The 14,315-nt window shown below is 34.0% G+C and overlaps 1 protein-coding gene across 3 annotated transcripts in view; it reads right to left on the minus strand.

The window, feature by feature from the left end:
* Positions 1-14,315, minus strand: part of SNX13 (sorting nexin 13) — a 157,628-nt gene that overhangs the window by 91,347 nt on the left and 51,966 nt on the right. The window lies entirely within an intron of this gene.

Raw genomic sequence — 14,315 nt, forward strand, 5'->3', positions numbered from 1 at the left:
AATCCATCTCAATTTTTTATAGAGGATATAATGATATTTAAAATAAGTGAGATTATCAAGCAATGCAAAAATAATTTTAAAGTTTAAAATTACTTTAAACTTTAAATACAGATTTCTATTTTTAATATAGAAATATGCTGACGGTGGGGAAAATAGGAAGAACAGTATTTTATATCTCTACCCAATGTCATTATTTTCCCTCTGCTTGACTCATTTCTACCTCCTACATGCAAACCTAACATGAATCTCAACGCAAAGGAATTTCTCTAGATTAGAAAGAACAATAGCACATTGCTTCCCATTTATAAATTAGGAGAATATATACTAACAATTTCTAATAATATCTGTCTTAACAAAATTAGAAATATTTTGGTGACAGTACTTTCTCAAAATTATGGCATATGATAAATTCATAATAAATGAAATGTGAGTATGAATAAAAATCATTCAATTATGTAATAGCCATATTTCCTTCTATTGCATCCAATACATAGCTTTCTACTAGAGTTCTTAATACCAATTATTAAATTATGCCACAGTCAAAGCACTTTTCCACTTTGATTAAAATACTCTCCCACATAATTCCTATTCTAGTAAAAACACCTGGGTTATTACACAATGGATCCTATTATTGACACTTTCATTTTATTATTATTACTCATAAGCTGTCATTTCTTGAATATAAAGATAAGAGAACATATTTCCTAATGACCAAGAGAATAAATGATATGATCAACCTTAACCTGAAAAAAATAAAATTTATAGTAGGCCCCTGAAGCTTATATATCTTGATAGAATGATTGCAAGAAAGAATAAGGTTAACCATGAATGCAAACAAGCAATGAAATTTTAATTGCAGTACAAAAGCAAAGCAAAGCAAACTATAAAGTGTACTTCTCTGAACATAAATTTTGCATGCCCTTATCTCTACTCCTAATTCCACTATCTTACTTCTAGGTCTCTCACATCCACTCTCATCTCTCCTCCATTTTATTTTCCATTAAAACAGAGTTACCTTTAAAAACAAAATATGCTATGTACAAAATGGTAGCAAAAAGTGACAGTTTTAATAACCCTTCAGTAACTCCGCATTACTCTTAGGACTAGGCATGAATACATTCTCTAAGATCTTACATACCTGCGCCCTCACTTATTTCCTCCTCATCATCTATTTCACCCTCTTCCTTCCTCTCTGTTCTCCAGACCCATAGGCTATCTTTCTGTTTCTCAAACTCAGATCTGCCTCTAGACAAACTATTTCCTCTGCCAAGTTTGCTCACCTCTGCCCTCTCCATAATTTCCCTTCCTCCCCCACATTCACTCGATAATTCCCACTTATACTTTAGAGTTCATCCAAAATGTCAGTCCCAGATGGCAAACTTCATTCCACCCTCCACTATTCCCTCAGACTAGGTCTGGTTCTCCAGTCATATATTCTAATAGCACCAAACTTTTCACTTTTTATAGCCTTACAACCTGTAGTTAAATACTCTCACTGTAGGAATAAAAATCTCAGGAAGGCACAGACTTTGTTTTATTCAATTGTGCCTTTGTGCCTGTTTTATTCACAGTTGTATCCCCAGTGGCTAAGTAATGTATTGAACATTGGAGGCACTCAATACATATTACTTTATTGACTCCTCTTTCAGGGTCACAGTACTGTTAACAACAGATGCTTAAAGAATGGTGACAGGAAGCATATACAACAGTTGCTTCTTTATTCCTTAAAGTTCTGAAATAGACCACATACTAAGAAGTTCTTTTTCTCCAAAGTTACTTAATGCCAATGCTTTAAAAAGGCGAGGAATGTCCAAAATATGTGGGCTGATACTAGTTTCATATAAATTTCTTCACTTGTTCCATCTATTTGAAGCAGACCACAGCTCATCAGCAGCAACACAAAACAACACCAAAATCTATTAAATATTTGTGGAAAGAACATTGTGCTGACACAGATTCCCTTTATTTGAGTAAAAGGCCCACCATTTCATTAGCTATGTAATTCAGCAAGTCACATTACTTCCCAGGGTTTGTTTTCTCTAAGGACACGTACAGCTATGAGCCTATGATTATATTAACTAAATAACAGAACACACACACATATACACAGGCAGAGTATACAGAAAAGTAGTAACTGGTCAGTAGGTAAACCTTAACATTTGATCAAAAGAGAGAGTCATGAATACACTTCATTTTAACTTAAATTATATAAATCTTTCCATGTAGGACGAAGACCTTTTCTTTGGCTAGGGTTCTGCTGAGTGGTATTAATGTGCCCCTTGTCTCGAATAAACCACAAACTGCTCCCTCACTGCAAAAGTTATGGTCTCCAGTTTCTTTAAAATGGCATGATAAGTAAAGACATTTGTACAATCTGAAGCAGAGTCCTTTAAGACTTCCTCTCAGTATCTCAGTTACCTTTTGCCACTTAATTCAACTAGTTAAGTTTTGAGTAATTATAAAGCAAGTAATTTAGTTTTCATAGAAACTACCTTTCCATATTTATATTTCTTCAATCTAAGTTAAGAGTTAATTAAACTATATGATTATAACAAAAAGTATGACTGGAATATATAGGCTCATAAACACAACTTTTTCTTTTTTTTTTAAAACATGTTTGATTATCTTTCTCCTCTAAATCACTGATGTTCTAGTCACACCAGACTAATTGCATCAGATTTTCTGGAGGTGGAGCCCAGGATCACAACTGACTTCTGATAAGCTGAAAGCTCAAAAGGTAAAAACAGACATGGACAGAAATAAGTCTATTAGCCTTGCCTTAAGACTATGGGTGTAAGTATGTCATATGCAGGGAATGGAGAATGGCTAGCTGAATATACGTTGAGAGCTTCCTTTACAGTAGTACAAAATTGGTACCATTTCAAAAATAGTTTAAAACTGTGTTGAAGAGAGCCACACTGAGAATTAAATAGATTAACTAACATGTTGTCATTTAAAGATGCTTCATTAAGGATGTTACACTTAAAACTTGACAAATGAGTAGTACGTATATGAGAGAAGGATACAAGAATGAGCAAAGGAGGGGAATGAGTATGGGTGTGTGTGTGTATATACATATACATACGTATATATGTATATGCATATGCAAGGGTCATCTTGTAGACTTGCCTGACTAGAGAAGACAGTGACTGATAGTAAAGGCAATCTTCACATTAATGACAGAATACTCGCCTTTAAAAGGTGCCTTATGTCAAAATGATGAAAAAGGTGTTTTTTCCCATAGGAATAATCCTGTAATAAATATTATGCTCCTGATGCCACATTATTTTTCCACAAAAATGACTTGTAAGACCTTATTTTAAAACAATGAGAATGGCATAGTACACTATTATATACTGCACAATATGTATGTATATACATATATATACATACATACACATATATACATATGTACGCATATGCATAAGTATATAGACACACATGTCTAGAGAAACAGTATTTTAGAATTGAAAGGGATCTCAAAGGAGAAAGGGATACGCACAAAGGATTTTTTTTTTAAGGTATATTAATCGGCAAGGTCAATATAATAAACAATCACATAAAATTATATTAATATGTACTAATGTAAAAGATCTTTACTTCAGGTAAAAGAATCAGAAATTTTTTTAAAAATTAACATAATAGATTTTGACAAGAATCTCTAAGATTTTGAGAAAAATTTTGTTCTATTAGAGGGCATTAGGATTAACTAACCTACAGACATTTTTTGTTGAGAAAGCAAGTGGGCAGTCTATATGTGAAAGAAAAAAATCCCTTCTTCCTTGAGCCATTGAATCATACATTAACTCTTCCTCATAATTCACTATTAGAAAGGATATACCCTTTAAAATAAATCCTTTACTTGTTTCTATCCTTCAAGAGTCCTTGAAGGACTACTTGTGTCAAAAACTAAGCCTGAAATTGAATTGGAGCAAAATTTTTAAAGGCACAAAATTGTAAGCTTGATTCTAAATCCACTAAATCAATTCCCACCTTCCAATCTCAATGCACTCAAAAATACTACATGTTACCCCAACCATCTCTCTAAAACACCTTCTTTTTTTCCTTTAATCATCTACAAGAGTACTTCAAAAAGCTCATGGGAAGATGCGCTTTTGAGATTGCTCATAATATGAATATTATCTTCATATTATCTTTCAATTCTATTTTTCTACTAATTTTTCAAGTATCCTTGTACATTAAGGATTTAGTTAGTATTGCTTAAAAACAATAAAACTAATTTGATTTTGACAAACATTTCTAAACCTACATTAAATTTACTACTACTCCCTACCATAATCCACAAAAATATATGAGCATTTCTTTGCTTCACAATTAGCAACCACATAAGGAAATAAGTCTAATTACTTCACTGTTGCAAATCTGTCTGTACCCCTTCACTTGGCTACAGCACCCCCAGTTATGTGCTGGAGTGGAAGCACCAACTTTGTGCATCTCATACTATGTTCAGTGACTTCATTCTGATAGCTTAAAATCAGAGCATTAACACCTCTGTAAACCTGAAATAGGAGACTTATAACCCTACAGATTTATTGGGTTTTCAGCATTCTATAAAGGCCAGCAGTGTTTGGTGAATCAAAAAAAATTTTTTTAATTTCACTCATACAAGGTTTTTATCATCAAGAAAAGATTAGTCTAGTAAATGTCTTTTATGTTTGAAGTCAAGCATCTTTTCTGACCACATAGAAATGTATTAAAAGGTTTAAGTAAACTTTATTATCATCCCACTCTTAGACTCCTACTAGTAAAAAAAACGGTTCAAAGGAGTACTTTAATCCCAAAGTAAATTAGTTCTAATTAGCAACTCCACACACTTTAAAAAATAACTCCCCAAATGGTATTCAAAATGTTTAATGTGGTAAAGCATGTTAGCAAATATTTTATAAGAAGGTATGATTGACAGACAAACCAAGATTAATACCAACTTGACCAGAGAATCTTTAGTATTTTAGAACTGAAAGCAAACTCAACTACTCATAATTACCACAAGTCCCTATAATTACAGAGCCAAAACTTAAATTATATATTCTAGGTTACACAGTTAGTGACACCAAGGTTTTGTTAAACAAATCAAGGTTCCTTTCAATTCAGTGTTCCCTCTACTCCACCTTAACAACAAAAAGAAATATTCTGATTCATAAAAGTTATAAGCAAATTGGTAGAAACAAAGGACTTAGCATGCAGTTTTATATAACTTTATCAAAGGAAATGGTAGTTAGTGAACTATAACACTGTATAAGAAGTTCAGTTCTACATCTTGTGTTCCAATGCTTCAAAGAGGTCAAAGATCACAACGTTCTAAAGAATTTGGATCTCAGAATGTAATACACAACTTATATAGAGGAACACATATAAAGCATAGTCACTACTTCAGAGGTTGAGTATAAAGAACAAGAGCCGGAAGGCCTTAATCAGCTACAGTAAAGAAAAAAATAATTATAACCTGGGGCTAAGTGTGCATCCTCTTAAGTATGTTAAATAAAGTAATAAAAAGTTAAACTCATGATGCTATTTTAATAAACAAGAGTTTTAGTAAATTTACCTGATAAGTGAATCATTCATAGACCCAATAGTGAGGCCTATTAAAATTTTGTGGAAAAAAAATAATATGGAAGTCACAAAAGTGAACTCTATTAACAAGAATTTATTGAGCATTCACTATTCCCTTATGTAGAAAGCATGACATTAAGCATAAGTTGCAGGATCACTTCCCCAAAAAAATATAGTGGCTGCCTATATAAAACACGTTATTTATAGCTGAAAAAACAATTCTTATATTTAGGTTGATAATAGAAAGAATAAAAAAGAGAAAGAAGCAAATCAATTTGTTTTTTAAAGTCATCTTTATTGCTTTTTTACATAAAGGTAAAAGATAATTTTATTGCTGATTACTAAATGTTTCTATTCATCTCTGGCTACAAAGAAATACATACCTGTTTTGCAAAATGTTATTTCTTTCCTTAGATTTTCTGAATTTGCTATAATCACCAAAGGGTACTTTTTCTCTAAAGAGCCAAACAGCAACTATTTTAGGCTTTGCAGGCCACATCACCTCTGTCCCTACTAGTCAATCCTGTCATTGAAGCACAGATGCAGCTATAGACAAAATGCAAACAAATAAGCATGACTGTCCAATAAAATTGCACTTACAAAAATAACAGGTAGCAGTATACTCAATAATAAAACGACAAGTTACCTAATTTAACAAATGTAGAAAGGATCTGAATAGGCATGTCTCTAAAACAAGATACACAAATGGCCAATACGCACATAAAAAAATACTTAATATCATTAGCTTTCAGAGAAATGCATATCAAAACCGTGAAATAACACTTCAGAGGCACTATGCTGGCTATAATCAACAAAACAGATAATAATAACAAGTACTGATGAGGATACGGAGAAACTGGAATTTCTAACAGGAATGTAACACAGAATGTAACATACATTGCTAACAGGAATGTAACACAGAACAGCAACTTTGAAAAACAGTAGTTCCTTAAAAAGCTAAACACCATACAACCCAGAAATTACTCCTAGGTGTATACTAAAGAGAAATGAAAATATATGGGCACACAAAAAACACATACAAGAAAGCTCACAATAGCATTATTCATAGACTCTAAAACATGAAAACCCAATGTCCATCAACTGATGAATAGATAAATAAATGTAGTATATCTGTACAATGGAATATTATTCAGCAATTAAAAAGGAATAAGTACTAATACTTGCTACAACATGGATGAACCTTGAAAACACTATGATAAGTAAAAGAACCAATCACAAAAGACCACATCATTATTTCATTCATATAAAATGCCCAAAATAGGCAAAATCAGAGACAATAAAAGACTATTGGTTGCCTAGAGCTATAAGCTTGGGGGGATATGGAAATGACTGATGGCAGATACAAGGTTTTTTTGTAAGGTCATTAAAATGTTCTTAAATGTAATAAAGGTACACAACTCTGTGATTATGCTAAGTCACTGACTGTAAGTGGGTGAATTGTGTGGTTTGTGAATTATATAAATATATAATTATCATCCCCTAGCCTATTCTATAGATGTAAAAACATTAACTTATTTTTCCTTTTAAATATTTAAATGGTTTCTAAGTGTTCTTGCTCTACTATAATAAATATGACAATAATCATCTGAGTAATGCAAGGTTTGAGCTGAGTTTACAAATGGCAAAGAATATAAAATGTCGGGGGAAAAAAAAGGATAAAACTTTACTGTTGCAAATGTCCACTATTTGTTGTGTTTGCCTTTTAGACATGTCTAAGAATATATGATTTATTTTCATTATTTCTACAGCAAAAGGTAGGAAGGAAAACGTTAAAACTTTAAGAACATACTCCATCAATCCAGAAACAGTAACATCGTTAGTATCATAGCCAGTGAATCATCCCTCAAACCCTTTAGAAATGAACACAGTAGCACTATAATATATCTTCTTTCTGTTAATCTTGGGGTTAAGGAGAACAGAGATGAAGAGATTTAGTAACCACATTTCACTTCAAGAGTAACAATGAGTTTCCTTATTCACTTGAATCCCCTGTGGTTTATACACATTATCCTTTTCCTCTTTCTTTAGACCTTGCTCATACTATTCCTCTTCCCTAACATGTCGTTCATCTCTCTTCTGTCTATCCTAATATACTCATTCTTGAAGACCAATTTCAGCCTCAACTCACATGAGGTCTTCATCAGTTAATCTGGTCCACTCTATCTCTACAAGATAAATTGCTCTTAGTACCACACAAATGACTATTTTCTTTCTCTCCATTTCAGGTGACTTAATTGTCTCAAAAGCTAAAACAAAGTCAAAGACCTGTGTACACAACCTAGGAAATAGTAAGTAATAACAACAGCAAAGTTAACGTTTATTGAACACTAACTATGTGCCAGATGATTGAGGCACAGAAAGACAAATAACTTGCTTAAAATATCATTTATTGGTTGGTGAATATTTTACAAAATGTTTCAACCACATCATCTCATTAACCTCTCACAACTCTAAGTTTGCTACATGTATTACTATTACTGTTTAGCAGGATGTTTAGAAATTTTCTTTTAGGTACACAGTAACTTAATGGCAGAAGTTATAATATAGATCTTCTGACACCTAGCCCAGAGCTACGTCCTATGTCATAATACCTTATTTAAAGGGAGAATAAAAGCATATGGGTTATCAAGAATTCATCCCCTAAAGCTCCGTCCAATTCAAGCCCATGTTCCACAAAGACAAACTCAAGGTGCTCGAGGACAGTTTCCTTCCCCAAACTGCTACTAAAGTAACAGGCACTTCTACTAACGTAAGGTGTTATCACTACAAAGAACCCTCACATGTGATGTCATTTAATCCTAACAACTTGATAAGGAGATATGGGTTATTATCCCCAGACTCAAAGAATTTATGTGTTTTGCTCATTCAAGACCATAGAACTTAATAAGTAATAGAGCTAAAGCTCAAATCCAGGACCTCAGACTCTACATCCTTTTCTTCCCATTTTTCCTCAAAGTTCAGCACTTTTTTTATGCTGACATTCTCTAGTTGTTTCTCAAATTTGACAAATAAACATGAATACCAGAATTTGGTGGTTCTAAATCTTTTCTGGGTTCATGAGCCCCTTTAAAAAATCAAATCTATGGAAGCACTCAATAAAATGAAAACAAACAAAAAAAGTTTTGTATATATTTTCAGGTTTGCAGGCCCCTGGTTAAGACAGTACAAGACTGTAAGGTGAAGGATAAGAGTAATATTTATGCTCCTGTCATATGCTTTACATGCACAGCAGACTGCAAAAAACAAGCATAAATGAAGTATATGAATGACTGTAAACAAACCTAATTTTCTTGATATTGGCATTGGAACTAGTCATGGAGTCGCTGTATATTTTTGTAGTAATAGAAAAGGCCAATGTAAAAAAGTTATTCACAAAGAAGGCAAAAAAGCAACACACAATTACTGAGCCTTACTGTATGCTAAGGACTTACCTTAATATTGTTTTTTAGCCTCAAAGCAGTTCTAAAGTAGTTAGCTTTTTTCACTTGAAAAATTTAAGGCAAATAGCCAAGCAAAGATATAAATTCAGACCAATCTAGGATGGAAGATATGTGACTTTTCCAAATGTTAACACCCAAATGTTAAGGCCAATGGCATAAAATGTTATGGAAAGGAAATTTAAAAAAAAAAAACTTAAGAAATGAAGTGATAAAAAAAAAAGTAACTACAACATTAAAAACAGGAAAATCACTGCAATGACAGAAAAGAAGTGCAAGAAACTAAGATGAATAACCTAGATCATAACATATCTGACAGGGAGTGGGAGAAAGAATACCAGACTGTTAAGAACAATATGATTCTAATTCCCATTCTAACATACCAGATAACATTAGACTAATCACTTAACCTTTCTGGACTTTAGCTTCCTCATCAGTGAAACCTGTAAGTACTGGATGTCATAAAAACTTAAATTTCTAAATTCCTTCACAGTTTTCAAAACACTGTCACAGGTATTATTTTCAGTCCACTCCACTAAGCAAGGACTTTTATTCACTACTATATTCCCAGCACCTGGCTGGTACAAAGTAGGCCCAAAATATTAGTTGAATAAATAGATAAATGTGATCCTGAGCTGACAATAATCCTATGAGGAACACAGGGCAAGTATTATTACACTTATATATTGCATATGAGAAAACCAAGGTTCATAGTTTAAAATACTTGCTCACAGTTTCAAAATTAAGTGATGGAGCCAGAATGCAAACTCAAATCTTCAAATTACTGGTTCAAATCTCTGAGTCTAAAATTTGTTACACTTTAATATACTCTTAAGCAGTTAGACACAAGAATAATGAACTCTTATTCCCACCTTTTAAAGAAAAAAATTATTAGGCTACGGTTGTTATAGAAAACAATGATGAATAATTATTCAGAAGGGTTGTCTGAAAGAATACCTAACACTCAATAATGTTACATATGAAACAAGAGATAAGATATAAATTCTGACCTTCTTTGATTATACCAATTATATTTTCTATATTCCACAGTAAGTCTGCATCTGTAATCCTGGCTGGCTATTTTGCAAATGCTTGCTGCTTATCATGAGGGAAAAGGAGTGCAAATCTATGTCTATAATTAAGATTACTGTTCAAACCATAAACTTTATGAAGCATTCCCCAATAAACTGAGGTTAAGAAACACATCCCATGTCCCCCCATATCCCCCATCTAAACCTTTAGGGTAAACTGAGTTATAGAGAAAAGGTCATAACAGGGCAGCATGAGCTAGAAATATCTATGGACACAGAGCCAAAAACAGTAATAGCCCTAGGGAAAAGCTCTATTTTCTATGACTCTCAGAATCACAAGATTGTATTGTAAGAACCTAGGTGAGGAGGAAGAGGGATTGGCTGGAGAACAACATCTTCAAATCTGAGTGTGTATTCATGGCCATGTCATGCAGCCTCCTCCCTTGAGAATACAGGCTAGTAAAGAAATCTGTGTGTATTGGGTAGCAACATCTACCAGTCAAAAAATCAAAAAGGTGGGCTGGCCCCATGGCTCACTCGGGAGAGTGCGGTGCTGGTAGCGCCGAGGCTGCGGGTTCGGATCCTATATAGGGATGGCCATGCGCTCACTGGCTAAGCGTGGTGCGGACACAGAGCCAAGGGTTACGATCCCCTTACCGGTCAAAAAAAAAATCAAAAAGGTATGCAAACTCATCCAAACATAAAATCCTTTCTTTTGAAAATAAGTTTCTGGGCCACAGGCAACCCTCTACCAAACTGACAGCAGGCAAGAAGCACACCCAGGGACCTCAGCTACTGTGGGCAACCATAGACCAGATCACCAGCAGGCAGGATGCATACCCAGAGACCTCAGCAGCCATGGGCAGCCCCCATCACAACTTCAGACACTGCTGCCACATGGGTGGTATACCATAGCCACCACCACAGCAACTTCAACAGCAAGGACGGCTTACTGCCAAGCAGCAGCCCCCACTGTCATACAGGAGGACCACAGATCCCTCAACTGCACTGACAAAGAAGAGTCAACAGCAATGCCTGGGGAAAGTATCAATAACCTCAGCAAGGAATCACACACTACTCCAACATTTAATAGAGCAGAAGTATCCACAGAGAGACTACACTACTGTGTCTACCTGAAACCAATACTAAAACATCCTATTCAATGATCAATATAACAAACACCTAAAGAGGAAGTCTCTGTCCTCAAAGACCACTCCAGAGTAATAGAGTAACTAATATACCAAATAAACAGACATCAAAGTAGACATACTAGAAACACACAAAAAACGAGAATATATGGGTCCACCAAAGGAATACAATAACTCTCAAGAGCCAGACTCCAAAGAACAGGAATACCTTGAAATGTCTGAAAAGGAATTCCAAATAACAACCTTAAACTCAATGAGATAGAAGAAGATGCAGTTAGACCACACAATGAACTGAGCAAAAGCATCCAGGAATGAAGGAGGAAATTTACAGAGAGATTAACACTTTAAATAACAATGTAGCAGAACTCCTAGAACTGAAGGAGTCATTCAATGAAATAAAAAACACAACTGAGAGCTTCAGCAGCAGGCTAGAGCAAGCAAAAGAAAAAATTTCTGATATTGAAGACAGTCTTTTTGAAATAACTCAAGTGGACCAAAAAAAAAAAAAGGAAAATAAATTTTTTAAAATGTAGAAATTCTAAGAGAGACAGCAGACAACCTTAAGTACACAAACAACTGAATCATGGGTGTTCTAGAAGGGGAGGAAAAAGGAAAAGGTATTGAAAACATATTCAATGAATTAATAGTGGAAAACTTCCCAGGTATAATGAGAGACGTGGACCTTAATATACAAGAGACACAAAGATCCCCAAACAGATTGAATCCAAAAAGGTCCTTTCAGAGACACATTACAGTCAAACTGACAAAGCTCAAAGATAAAGAGAAAATACTAAAAACAGCAAGAGGAAAGCATCAAGTCACCTATAAGAGAGTCCCATCAGACTAACAGGAGACCTCTCAACAGAAACTCTACAGGCCAGAAGAGAATGAGAAGATATATTGAAAAGATTAAAAAAAAAAAAACAGTCAGACAAGAATACTATACCCAGGAAGTCTATCCTTCAGAAATGTAGGAGAAATAGTGTATTTCTCAGACAAACAAAAACTATGAGAGTTCACCACCACATGACCAGCCCTACAAAAAGTTCTCAAGGGATTCCTGCATCTGGAACCCCAAAAACAATAATCACGACCATGAATACACAAGAAAAAAGAAACCTCACTGATAGAACAAAAATGCAAATGAGAAAGAGGAAGAAACTATATCTTAATACCCCCAAAAACCAACAAACATTGAAGACAAACAATAAAAGGGAAAGAAACAAAAGATATTTAAAATATCCAAATGAAAATCCATAAAATGCTAAAAGTAACACAATACCTTTCAGGAACAACCCTAAATAGACTAAATTCCCCACTCAAAAGACACAGACTGGCTGATTGCATTACAAAGTCAGATCCAACTATATGCTGTCTACAAGAGACTCACTTCACCTGTAAAGACAGAAAAACTAAGAGTGAAGGGATGGAAAAAGACATACAACACAAGTGGAAATCGAAAATGAGCAGAAGAGCTACTCTTATATCAGATAAAATAGACTTTAAATCAAAAACTATAAAAAGAGACAAAGAAAGCCACTATATAATGATAATGGGATCTATAGAGCAAGCAGACATAACAATCATAAATATATCTGCATCCAACATTGGAACATCCAGATATGTAAAACAAACAGTATTAGACCTAAAGAAAGACATAGACCCAAATACGATAATATAGCTGGGGAACTGAACACCCCCCTCTCAACACTGGACAGATCATCTAGGCAAAAAATCAACAGAAAAACAGAGGACTGAAACCACACTTTAGACCAACTGGACTTAGCACATATCTACAGAATATTTCATCCAGCAACCACAGAATATACAATCTTCTCATCTGCACATACAACATTCTCCAGAATAGACCATATGTTAGAGTTAGATCACAAATCAAGACTCAACAAATTTTTAAAAACTGAAATCATTTCAAGTATCTAATCAGATCACAATGAATTAAAACTAGAAATCAGTAATAAGTGAAACTCTGGAAACTACACAAACACATGGAAGGTAAAAAACATGCTCCTGAATGATATATGGGTGCAAGAAAAAATTAAACGTGAGATAAAAAAAATTCCTCGATACTAATGAAGATAAAGACACATCACACCAAAACCTTTGGGATGCTACAAAAGCATTACTAAGAGGGAAGTTTATTGCAATAAATGCTTACATCAAAAGAAAAGATTTCAATTGAACAACCTAATGCTATAGCTTAAAGAATTAGGAAAACAAGAACAATCCAATCCCAAAATTAGTAGATAGAAAGAAACAATTAGGATCAGAGCAGTACTAAATAAAAAAGAAACCCCAAAAATGATACAAAAGATCAAAGAAACAAAAAGTTGCCTCTCTGAAAAGATAAACAAAATAGACAAGCCATTAGCAAGGCTAATAAAAGGAGAGAGATCCAAATAACAAAAATTAGAAATGAAAAAGAAATCATTACAACCGATACCACAGAAATACAAAGAATCATTAAAGACCATTATAAACAACTATACGCCAACAAACTTGAAAACCTGGAGGAAACCAATAAATTTCTGAATGCATACAAACTACCAAGACCGAACCAAGTGGAAACAGAAAACCTGAACAGACCAACAACAAGCAATGGCACTGAGCAGTCATCAGCAATCTCACAGCAAAGAAAAAGCCCAGGACTGGATGGCATTACTGCTGAAATCTACCAAACTCTTAAAGAGGAATTAATACCAATTCCCATAAAACTATTCCAAAAAACTGAAACAGAGGTAATTCTCTCAAACTCATTCTATGAGGCCAGTACACTCTAATACCATAATCAAAGATGCAAAAAGAAAGGAAAATTACATGCCACATTATCTTTGATGAACAAAGATGCAAAAATCCTCAATAAAATATTAGCAAACAGAATACAGCAACACATTAAAAAAATATATACACCAGGATCAAGTGGGATCCATCCCTGGGATGCAAGGATGGTTCAACATATGCCAAGTCAATAAATGTAACACACCACATCAACAAAATCCAAGACAAAAACCATATGATTACCCCAATATACACAGAAAAAAGCATTTGACAAAATCCAACATCCCTTTATGATAAAGACTCTCAGCAAA

This window comes from Cynocephalus volans, chromosome 6, assembly GCF_027409185.1.
Source record: "Cynocephalus volans isolate mCynVol1 chromosome 6, mCynVol1.pri, whole genome shotgun sequence".
In the NCBI taxonomy this organism is placed as follows: Eukaryota; Metazoa; Chordata; class Mammalia; order Dermoptera; family Cynocephalidae; genus Cynocephalus; species Cynocephalus volans.